This window comes from Cavia porcellus, unplaced genomic scaffold (genome assembly GCF_034190915.1).
Source record: "Cavia porcellus strain 051 isolate PalLab524CR breed Dunkin Hartley unplaced genomic scaffold, mCavPor4.1 scaffold_19, whole genome shotgun sequence".
Taxonomy (NCBI): domain Eukaryota; kingdom Metazoa; phylum Chordata; class Mammalia; order Rodentia; family Caviidae; genus Cavia; species Cavia porcellus.
In genome coordinates, this window is record NW_026947502.1 from 35,021,079 (window position 1) to 35,033,345 (window position 12,267).

The following is a 12,267-nucleotide window of genomic DNA, read 5'->3' on the forward strand; positions in this document are numbered from 1 at the left end:
AGAATGCCAGACACCTACTGAGTGCTCCGAAAAGGTCAGCGTGCTTATCCCTGCCTTAAGATAAGAAAACAGGGACTGAGACTTAGGTTCCAAGCCCAGTGTCAGGAGAGAGGCAGGCAAGAGCAGGAGCTGTTAAACACTGCACTCTCTTGTTACCGTAGCAGAAAGGGAAGCACAGTGAACCAATTTGTGGTTTAGAGAATGACTCATTCCTGTGTTCCAGGCTTCCCGCCAGAGGTCTGTGAAGTCCTGTGGTGATGTAAAAACACGTTCGCCAAACTCTTCGGTGCACTTCTCATCAAGAAGTGTTTTTTGTCTCTCCAGGAATCCAACTGGTACCTTATGACCGCCTTGAATTCTGAGGCAAGATTAGAAAATGCATTTCCACCTGGCTCTCTCCCTAGGGATAACTTGCCTTTGAAGTTCTGAGCAGCCTTGAAAGAAGTCTGGCTACTCCAGAAGCAGCCATGCTGAAGAAAGCATGTGGAGACAATGTAGAGAGAAAAAGAGATGTCCAAAGAGCCCCACTGTTCCAGCCTCTGGAAGTTTAAGCCTCTCCATCAGATGCCAGTGAAAGATGATGCTGACCCTAGTCGCCGCATCTGCTTGAAAGCAAAATCTACCTGAGCTCAACCAACCCTCCAGAGCTGTAACAATTATGAAAAGATTGTTGTCGCTTTAAGCTACTATGTTTTGAGGTGATTTGTTTATACAACAATAGACAATTTATTTATGGATTAAGTCCCTGTGTCTTAGGACTGTGTGCAAGGTCAGAAGGAAGGGAACCCTCGCCCTGTTTTTTCTCCTTTCCACCCATCCACCTAGTCCTACTTTAACTCTTTAATTCTATAAGTTCCCAGTATTTCAGGGCACTTTCAGTGAATAAGATATCACCTTAGAAAATTTGTAAATCTACCCAATAATATTTGCTTAAAAAGATGCTACTGGTATCACAAATATTTCTAACTACAATAGGACAAGGATCTAAACCATTATTTATATGGTACATGCTTTCCAATTTTTATAGAGTAAAACTTTATTGTCACCTGACAGTATAGCCAGGCCAGAGTTACTCTCAAAACCTCTTAAAGAATGAATAGTTTGAGATTTAAATAGGAAAAATATATGTTCTTTTCTAAGTATGAATTATCTACAGAGGATCTGGAAACAAAGAATTTTCCAAGATTTGAGTGGCTCTTTCTATAACTACATTCTTTATATACAGTAAATGTGGGAATTAAGCTCATCCAGTGTTATTTTAAAATAAAAAATGTTTTTTCCTCAAAGAATGTGCATAGTAGTTCTGGGCACTTACATTTAAACCAATTTAAATGAATCTGAACACACCAAAAGTGAATTTTGACAAATTTCCTAAGCAACATATTTTTACTTAGGTAATTCAGAAATGTCTGAACAGATAGGTTCAGCTTTCCAAAAAAGAATTATTTCAGAGTTGCTATGATGCATATGAAACTTCATCGCATAAGAATGGGGAAGAGAGTAATATTGTGTATCATTAAAAAGAGATGCCATGTGACTATAAAGATAATAAATATAAGGTAAGAAGTTGGATTGTGAGCAATAGTTATGACTGTAAATCTAACAGTACTGGTTATGTATGCCATAATTTCAAAGATTTCATATACTTATCGGATGTGAATACATAGCTCAGTGTGTTTTTCCTTATCTGGTCTTCTCAAATTCCTCTTGGTTGTAATTACCCTTTATATTTATTTGTTCATTTCAAAATTTACTGTGTATAAGATATATATATGTCAGTTAAAATAAAGACAGCATCAGCACTTTGCAAACATGTTTATTTGTTGCTTCCAAATTCCATTTATCTGAACTAAAACTACATGAAAGTGTTAGAGTGGGAAACCCATGAAACTCTCAGCCTACCTTTCTCTCTAGGGTATATCTTTTTTAAGTGTGAACTCTTTATTAGTACATGCTTGTATTACATTCTTTGTATAGAGTTAGTACATGTACTTAACACATTCTTTTTTTCACCTTTCCCTTCCCTCCCTTCCATATCCCTCCCATCTCCCTACATCTCTTGATCCCCTTCTTCTAAGAAAGGTCTATCATCCTCTACCTATTACCTATCCTGTATTTTGCTCCTTATACTGTACTTTTGTCATATAAGAGACACCATGTGATATTTAAGCTCGTGTATTTTAATAAGCCCTGCAAAATCCCTGTAGTCACAGGAAAGCCTTCCTTTACTACGCCAAGTCACACACATATTAAAGCTCTCTTAAAGTTCATTCTGAAAACGAGAATCATATATTTCAGTGATGGTGAAACTTCTAGAGATTGAGTGCTCTAAATGCAACCTGAAACCCACTCCTTTATCTTAAAGTATCAACACTACAATTAGACCTGAATACAGTAGTTTTAGTTTAGAAAAAATAACTGCTATCTGATGCTCAGCTGCCTGGGTGATGGAAATGTGGCTCTTGCATGCTGACAAAGAGGGCTGTGGGTGTGTGCCATGGCATGTGTGCCATAGGTTCACCACCACTCAAGTTTGCTTGTGGTTTGTCTTCCCCTGCATCTTGCCCTGTAATATTGATTATTATTGAATGAGGCTAAGAATTTCTGAGAGAACATATTGAGGTAGAATTAGGAAAACTTAGGTTTTAGTGAGTCTTTACCATGAATTACTAAAAGTGTTTAAAACCTTACCTTAATGTTACATAGTAGAGGTAGATATTTGTTAGCCCTATTGATGGTATTTAAGCAAAGGAAAATAAATTCCGAAAAAGTAGAAGTAATGTACCCATTCAAAGGAAGAAGTCAGAATTGACTTCATACCTATCTGTCAAAACCATGTTTATTTTATATTAAAATTAAGGTCTGTGCTATGCAATATCATAAAATTCAGTGAATACTTAAATTTTGAAAAGTATATTACAGTAAATGACATTGCCATTAATCTCCCTCAAAACATTCCTCCTTACTTCAAATATACTTATGATATCTTGCCACTTTCCAAAGCACTTTTAAAATTTCTTTTTTTCAGATCTTTAATTTTTTTCTTTTTAGTTTTGCTAGAACATGTTTGCAATTCATACGTTTTACAGTCATCTTGGAGAGTGGTTCCATGTATTTTTTTAATCTCCTTCTTCCCCTTCTTCCAATTCCTCTATCACATGTCATTCTTAATGATAATATTAGTCTTAGCTCATGCTATTGTATGTAATGTTTACATTATTTGAGGTTATTAGGATCCTGTTTATGGAATTTTTTTATTTTAAAGATATTACAATACAACAAAGCAAGACAGAACAAAGCCAATCAAGACGATAAAGCAAAATTGGTAGAGAACTTCAGAGCAGGATACTGGGAAAACAATAATAGCTACCATAATACATCTTGTTATGTTCACAATAGTTGTCCGTTCCATATTGCAAAATCAAACCAAAACACAATAAAACCAATCAAAACAGAATATTGCATAAAGCAAAACAGTTAATCAGAACAAAGCAAAACAGTGAAGACAGTATTGAACTTCAAAGATAAGATAGGAGGAAATCCCCCATATTTGCCATATTGCCTATTGTCATCCTCTGGAGAGATACTCAGACTGCTGGGGCCAGGCCTGCATAATCAATCAAACAATACAAGCATTTAGTCGCATTATAGACCTTAGTTGCTATAAACTCAGGCTGTCCTCAAAACCATCTACTAACATCCATCCACTAACGGTGTGGAGGTAGCGGTGGAGGGGTCAGGAGACCCTGGCTTTTCTCTTCCAGGCTCATGCTGCTTACCAGGAAGGCTGGGTCCTTGCTTTCTTGGTTGGTTCCCCAAGTCTCTTCATGGTGGATTCTCGGGAGACACTGGCTTTTTTCATGGAATATCTTTATGCTATTTATTTCCCTTCCCTTTCTTCTCACTTCTCATGCTTTTTTCCCTTGGATCCTTTCTCTATTGCAAGAAATAGGTATCTGTCATGGTTTATGTCTGTGTCCCCAGGCCTCATGAGTTTGCATTGTGTATTTGTGATTGGTTCATTGTCTAGTCCTTGGATTGATGGTGTCAGTGCTCCACCCACATAGGGGTGGAGCCAGGATGTGATGTAATGGCAGGAAGAAGGTGTGTCTCTCTTTGCTGGTTCAAGTTTGCTGTCAGCGGCTGCCATGAACTGCGGTCCAGCCATGCCCCCCTGTCTTGGAGCCAACCGAGTGTGGACTGAAACCTCCAAAAATAAATAAATAAATAAAACTGTAAGAAATAAACCTTTCCTTTCCCAACTTGGGCATCAGGTATTTTGTCTCAGCGACGAGCATAAAGTAACTAAGACAGTATCCATTCTTTTTTTTTTTTTTTTTTCCTGGTACCAGAGAGCGAACTCAGGACAGCGTGCTTGCAAGGCAGGCACTTATGCTGCTGAGCTAAATCCTCAGCCCTGGTATCCATTCTTTTTTATCCTCTTTCTTTGTACTTTTCCTCACTCATATAAGAGATACCATACTGTATTTAAACTTGTGTGGCTGGTCTATTGTGCTGTACATTACAGTTTCCAGGTATATCCATTTTCCTACAAATGTCTCAAATCTGTGATACCACACTTTCTTTATCCAATCATCTGTTGACTGAGATGAATTTTCCTCTTAAGGATGCTTTCATCATGTCCCAGAAATTTTGATGAGTTATACCGTCATTGTCATTAAACTCCAGAAATTTTTAAGTGTCTTTAATGTCTTCTGTGATCCATTGGGTGTTTAGGGTACATTGTTAATGTTCTAGGAGTTTTGCTTTTCCCAAAATTATACCAGTGGTATGGGGTACTATGACAGAGTCCAAATCACTAGCCATGAGTCAGCAGTATGGTTTGTGTTTGAATGTCCCCCAGAGTCATGCAGTAATGAAGGTGGCTGAATCTAGCATTTGTGATTGGTTCGTTGTCTAGCACAGAGATTGGCAGTGTGAGTACTGCACACACCCAGGGTTGGGTAGACAGCATACAGTATAAGGAAGGAAGACAGGCATGTTTTTTCCTTTTGCCCTTTTTGGTCTTGTCACTTGCAGCTGCCATGAATGGGTGCCCCTTACCCATGCCACCGTGCCTTGGGACCAGCTGAGTATGGACTGAAATCTTCACAAACTGAGCTAAATAAACCTTTCCTTTCTTAATTTTGGGAATCAGATATTTTGTCTCAGGAATGACAGAAAAGTAACCAAGACAAAATTTGTTACCAGTGGAGTGAGGTCTTTGCTATGACTGTATCTGGTTCAAGACCCCACTCTTGGTTACTTTTCTCTTGTTGCTGAAACAAAATATTTTTAGAATTCTATTCTTGTGTTGAATTTGTGGAATCTTGACCATAATATGCCTGGCTGTAGATTTTTTTTTTGTCATTGCTAGGTGGAATTTTATATGCTTTGTTTATTTGTATGTCAAATTCCTTTTCTCTACCAGGAAGATTTTTTGCCATGATGTCTGTGAACATTTTTTTAAATGTCATTTGTGGTATCTCCTGCTTTTTCATTGACTTTAAGCAATCAAGTTATTCTTTGTCTCATCTAGCAACTTGTGATTTCTCATGGTCCCTTGCTGTTTTTGAGAAATCTTTCTTTTCCTTGTCGCTAACTGCAAACCTGTCTTCAATCTCTGAGATCCTGTCCTCACATTGACCTAACATGCTTTGAATATTTTCAATGGAATTTTTATTCTCCTGGATATCTGCTTGAATCTGCTTTACAGATTCCATTTCTTTCTTATGCTTAGCTTCCATACTTTCCTTAAGCTCGTCTATTTTTTTGTGTCCATTCTAATGTCCCTAAGCATGGTGTGTATTTTCACAATCTCTGTAGTTATCTGTGAGATTATTTCTGATTTCATTTTTTCCAGAACCTCATTCAATTGCTTTGTTGTTATCACTTCAGAGAGGCCTGATGAGGGGCTTTCAGATTGTCCCACCTCATTGCTCCCTGGATTTGCCTTTGGTGAACTGGATATTTGGTGTTGCATTTTGCTTAAGTGTCTTCTCATTTTAATTTCTCTCTCTTTTTAGTTTAATTCCTCAGATGATGCTTGTGAGTTGCCTATGGTGGGTTGCTTTATTGGCAGGATTTAGGAATTATATGATTTTTACTTCTCTGAGGTATCTTCCAGGTTGGGCTGGTTTTTGGGTTTTGAGTTTGTTGGAAGACCATACCTCTTCTGTTTATTGGAGAAAAGAAGTTGTTGCTAGTTTGGCCTCATCCTGGATCTTTGGCACTGTGCCACCATATTTTCTATGACCCTTAGTTAATCTCAGTCATGGAATACCATGACCAACAGCTGTTTAAAACAGTTATGTCAATTTTGGCTAAAGTGGTACCAAAAACATCAAACATAGCAGAAAACCACAAACTGACCTAACCCTTAATTTGCAACTTTTGACCATATGAACTAGATTTGTAGTTGTATAACAAAATGTAAAAAACCAGATAATTATATGCAATATATAAGTCCATACTATGTCATTTTTGCCCTCAGGGGTTAAACTTTAAAATGGATTAAGGAGAAAAATAAAGAAGTACAAGTAAAGAAAGAGATTAGAAGTTTGAGTACAAAGGGGGATCACATCAACTTTGGGAAACTGATGCAGAAGACTGAAGGGAGAGAAATGAAAGAATTAAAAGGAAGAATAAGCCATAGACAGCTGTAGAGACAGAGTCCTGAATTGTGCCAATATATCCCAGCAAGCCAGCAGTTGCTTTCTTGGCAGGGAGTGGATAATCTCAGCAGGCCTTTCCTGAAACCAGATTCTGAGCTCACTGCAGTTGAAGCAATTTCCACGAGTCTGTGCCTAGCTGGGAGCTGCTAGATGCAGCTGGCAGCAGTTCTGGTTTCTGAATTCAGCCAGTCTCTCTCCAAAATGATTCCTGGCTAATTGCTCTCTCCCCATGGGAGGACTAACTTTTATGCACTCACTGCCAGCCAGTGCAGTCCTCCATGTGCGCCACTCCCTTCCACCTCCACATCTCTCTACAGAGGCCTCCAGGTTTGCCGGCCATAACTGTCACCATGGCTATGCATCCCCAGGTTCAAACAGCTCCTCTTGCACAGTGAGTCCCATTTCAGGGTGAAGGCATCGCAGATTATCTTCTTCTTTGAAGTTTTTCTTTTCACTGTCTCTGTGGGCTTCAGTTCACAGTTCAGATTCTTCCCGGGTCCAGGGGACCCACTTCCTTCCTTCTTGGCTTCCTCACAATGCTATATTCTAGCATCTGGACAATGACCTTCAGAGAGGCTGCTCTGTCTGCTATCCACCACTCTGCCATCTTCCTGGGAGTCTGATTAGCATCCTCTTAAGAGGAGACCTGAGAGGGCAGGCTCTCCCACTTTGGTGGCTTGTGTCTAGATGTCTCCCAAAGCCTAATAAGACCACAGGATTTTTTTCAGAGGTGACTGAATCTAGATTGTATGATGCTGCGATTAAGGATGTGTGATTACTAAATTAGACTGTTGATTGATTTGGCACTGCCTTAATCTCAGTAGCCTAGATAAAATATGACAGAGGCAGAAAGAACCTGCTAAGGTTGCTTTTTGGTTCCCTCTGACTTTTATTTTATTTATTTTTTTGCTACCTCCTACCCACCATTAGGTATTTCTTCTCATGGCCAACTGCCACACCGTCCTGCTAATTATGGACTGAAACCTCTACAAACTATGAACTAAATAAACCCTTCCCCCTTAAACTGTGTGTATCAGGTATTTTGTTTCAACAACCAAAGAAAAGTAACTAAGACACCTTGCATACACCAAGAAAAGGCTACATGAGCACCCAGCAAGTTGAGGCCATTTACAAGTCAGGAAGAAAGCTTTCTTCAGAAATTGAACTCTGCCAGATGTTGGTGTTGGGGTTGTCAGTCTTTGAAACTGTAGAATATAAATTTGTTATGAAAGCCAACAGATCTATAAAACTAGGTATGATGACCTGAGCAAACTAATATAGTTTTTCCCACCATGTGATCCTCTTCCTTTTCAGTGTTAGTAATAAGTTCATTTGCCAAATTAAGCATGAAAGAACTCTGTCCAAATCATTTGGCAAGGGATTATTCCTAAACACCATTCCTTTCCAGGCAGTGTCAGACTGATCTTTCCTCTGGTACAAGTTGTTGAAAGTGGCTGCTTTTTTTTTAAGTTTTAATTTTTAAGAAAATAAAACCAAACAGAATAAAGCCAAAACAAAACAGTGAAATTGATACAGGACTTCAAAACAAAATAATAAGAAATCAACAATGGCTGACAAATCTATATCACTTTCACTGCTTTGTTTTGATTGGTTTTCTTGTGTTCTATTTGAAAGTGACTGCTTTTGGATGATGATAACTATCATTCAAAAAAGGTACTTCTATACTTCAAAAATTGTACTTCTGTAGGTGGTTGCATTTGCCACATGTATAAGTAAGTTTACTAGCTTACTCTGTGTTAGGCTAGAAAGACTCTTAGTGATTTTTTTTAAAATTGTTACCCTTATCAGACTTGCCCCCAAGTAAATAGAATATTTCAGAGAACATCCATATGTCCATCAACCAGATTCAGTAATCACTAGGATTTTGTCCATAAAGACTTTGAAGAAAACTATCAGTGAGAGATTATATTTATAAAGTATGCCATGGGGAAGAAAACACCATTATTTTGTGAGCTATGTCTATACTGTTAAACTATAGGCAAATGTATCTAATTCTTCTTTAACAACTTATAGAGTAAATTTTGCCTATCATTTAAAGACTGGACTCTTTAATAAAGTGGAAATGTTACATATTCAGTAATAAGCCTTTTTATTTTTGGTAGATTTCTGTGTATTCTTCTCTTCAGATAATGCCAGGAAAGGGCTCCATGAATGGACCCTCTCTCTTCCCATCTGAGTTCTTTGTAACAGGCTCCTGAGAGAGAAACCCAGGGGTGTTAGTCTTCCCAACCTATTGCATCCTCTCATAGATGCTTACCTAAATTTTTTTAACTACCACAGTTAAATTCTGTAAAGTGTCATTATTTCTACACTTAATTTTTATATACTACTCTTAACTGACATCCTCATAGCACCATTTTCTTACAATTCTACAGGAATGTGTATCACTTGAGAAATTTATATTGCTCCTGTCTTTAAGACTACACGGTAGCTGACTTCCCAATAGGGTAAATTTAAATTTCCTCTGCTACCCAACCTTAGACCCACTGATCAGTTAGGGTTACTATTTCTTAGTGCCTTCAGTCTGTTTCTCCATGCTCCCAATGAAGATCTGTCAAGGTTGTGATGTGCCTTCTCTTAGTTACCATCTCTTTTCTTTACTATGTATCTTTTTATAATTACTTTTTTTTTTAGTACTGGGCATTGAGCTCAGGGCCATGTACATGTTGGCTAGTACTCTTAACACTGCACCCCCAAACCTGTGCATCTTTTTAAAACTACATAAAAAGACCAAATAGTACAAGCCTTTATGGGAGAAGAGGTGATTTCCCTTCTCTCTTCAAATGTCTTCAGCATGAGATAGTAAGTGCTCATGAAGTTATCCAATGCATCTGCTGACCTGTTATGTCCACATTTTGGGCTGAGGTTTAGTTTTTGGGAGACAGTTTAGAAATGTTTCAGATGTTTTTTGAGTCACATTTTGCAAAAGGAAATCCAGTTAAAATTTGAAATCTAAAACCAAAGAAATTGCATCTATGTATATTTTTAAAAATTTATGAGTGCAGAATATATTAGTATTTAGTGTTTCACACAATGCTTGGACTATCCTATGACATAGTAATAGAGACAGAAAGGAGAAAGAATAGAACGAGTTGATATTTGATATAATCTTTCTATAGAAAGATTATATTTGTATGAGTTTTATGTATGTGTATTTTCACATGAACCCAATTGCTGCCATCTCAATTTTTATTGTAACTGCTGTTGTTATTACAATGCATAGTTCATAGTTATATATTAAAATCTTAACGTTCAGGACTAGGATCACAAGCAAATAGATGGCTTTCTAGTACCACCTTGTGGCTAAATTATTAATATATACTACAAAATGATCACTATGATTGGGCATGGTGGTGCATGCCTGTAATCCCAGCACTTGGGAGACTGAAGCAAGAGGATTGCCACAAGTCTAAGGCCAGCCTGGGATACAAGTGAATTCAAGGCCAGCCTAAATTGTGTAGTAAGACACTGTCTCAAAAAGACAAAAAAAAAAAAAAAAAAAAAGAAAAAAAAGGAAAAAAAAAAAAAAGATTGCTATGGCAATAGATAGGCCGGGAGATAGATATACAGCATATAGCAAAATATCCATTTAAAATATGTTTGTCATTATATATATCAAATGATACATTTGGAAGTGATTTTACAATTACTTAAACATCAGGTAGAGACATTTCATTTGATAGATTCAGATATAACAGAACTTAATTTTTGTATAATTTATCTAATGTTAGATAATTCAGGGGTCCCCTAGGTGTTTTCTAGGTTTGCTTCTAAGTTCTGGGAAAGTGAGTAGGTATTAATGTATCTGCATGGAAAGAGGTTTTTGATGCTTGGTTGTCAAACAACATAAGCCACTGTTAGGTCACTTGTTGCTTGCTCCCAACTGCATGATTCCTTCAGGTCTGGTGTGCCTTAGCCAATTCTAAACATCAGGAATCCTCTGTTGCACTGAGCCCCACCTACCTTGACACATTACCCCTGCCTTCTTTCTTGGGCTGTCTCTGGAAATCCACTAAGGAAAGCAGCTGTCTTAGTTCATTTTCTGTTGATAATAACATAATACCATACATTAGGCAAGTTAGAAAGAGAAGAGGTTTATTTTGGCTCATGGTTCTGGCCCAGTGTTGAAGGGTTGCATATGGTTACTGTCTTCTTGCTGGCAGGGTCTGTAAGCAGTGCCGGACATTATATGGTAAGAGGCAGGGCGTGAACATGCATGTTCTTATCTGTCTTTTCTTATAAAACCATTAGTATTCAATAACGGAAGTACTGCACTGGTGACATTACCTAATCAAAATCGTCTCCCAAAATCCTTACCTCTAAACAGTTGTATTAAGTTTTTCTCCTATTAATATATCACAAGGAAAATAAAACTCCAACATGAGTTTGGGTGACAACAAACTATTCAAACCATAGCAGCAGCACATTCATATGAGGATCCATTCTGTTCTAGGGTCTCCCAAACCATCCAGGATTTATTTTATTCTCCTTTGTGCAAGTAAAGAATCAGCATCCTGCTTTGTGAGTCACTAGCTTATGACATCTTCCTCTCTTGAGTTCCAGGCAGCCAAAATCAAGCAAGACATTATTCTTTGAAATAATAGATCTTAATAACCTACCTGCATGAGAAAGAAAGGTGGAAGAATGGCAAATGGGAATGGTAAGGGGACTAAGGTGGAAGGAAGTATCTGTACAGCAATACTAAAAGCACACCAGTTATATTTTAGGATTACAGAGTCTGTCAAAATATATATGCATCAGGAAACGAAAAATTTGCATAAATATTATAATACCAAATTTATTGAAATACCATGAGATTAATACAAGTTACCTTTGGCCTGTACAATAATAATAAGTGCTCAGAGTGATGGCCATTAGCTTCCAGATATTCATTAGTACACAAAACTGCTGAAGTATATATACTTGTTTTATGGCGGGTTCTGTATATTACTCTATCAGGCCAATTTTATAGATGAGAAGAAAGCCTTGAGTAGTTGTCAAGATCACTGTGCTGTGACATGCTGGTATACCACAGAGCGTTTTCAGGCATATCAAGGTAGTGATGTCCTCTGTCTTTAGTAGATGGACAGGAACTGAAATAATTGAAGTTGATTCTCTCAGCCTGGTCATTTCTGAGGGAGATTAGCTTTATTTCTATTCCAACACAGAAGTCAAAATAAGTTGACTGTGTTAGTTTTCTGTTTCTGTAAAACAAATAAAATCTAAAAATTATTGTTTGGGAGCAATATCCACTTTATTTTCTCATGTACTCAGTGTGTAAAATATTTGGGTTATGATTAGCTAGGAAGCCCTTCTTTTGATCTTTCTTTGGGTCACTTGTGCAGCTGAAGTCATCTGGTCATTGTCTGTGCATTGATTTTCCAATGTGGTCTCTTTCACATGTTTAGCCTTTGGTGCTGACTAATGGCTGGGTCATATATCTTTGGCAAGGTAGCCTAAGTTTCTTTACCTGTTAGAAGGCTTTATACAAGCAGCAGAGGGGAAATCCTAATGCACAAATACTTTTGCTTGTACTTATGCCTTATTTGTTGATATTTCAATGGCCAAGCCA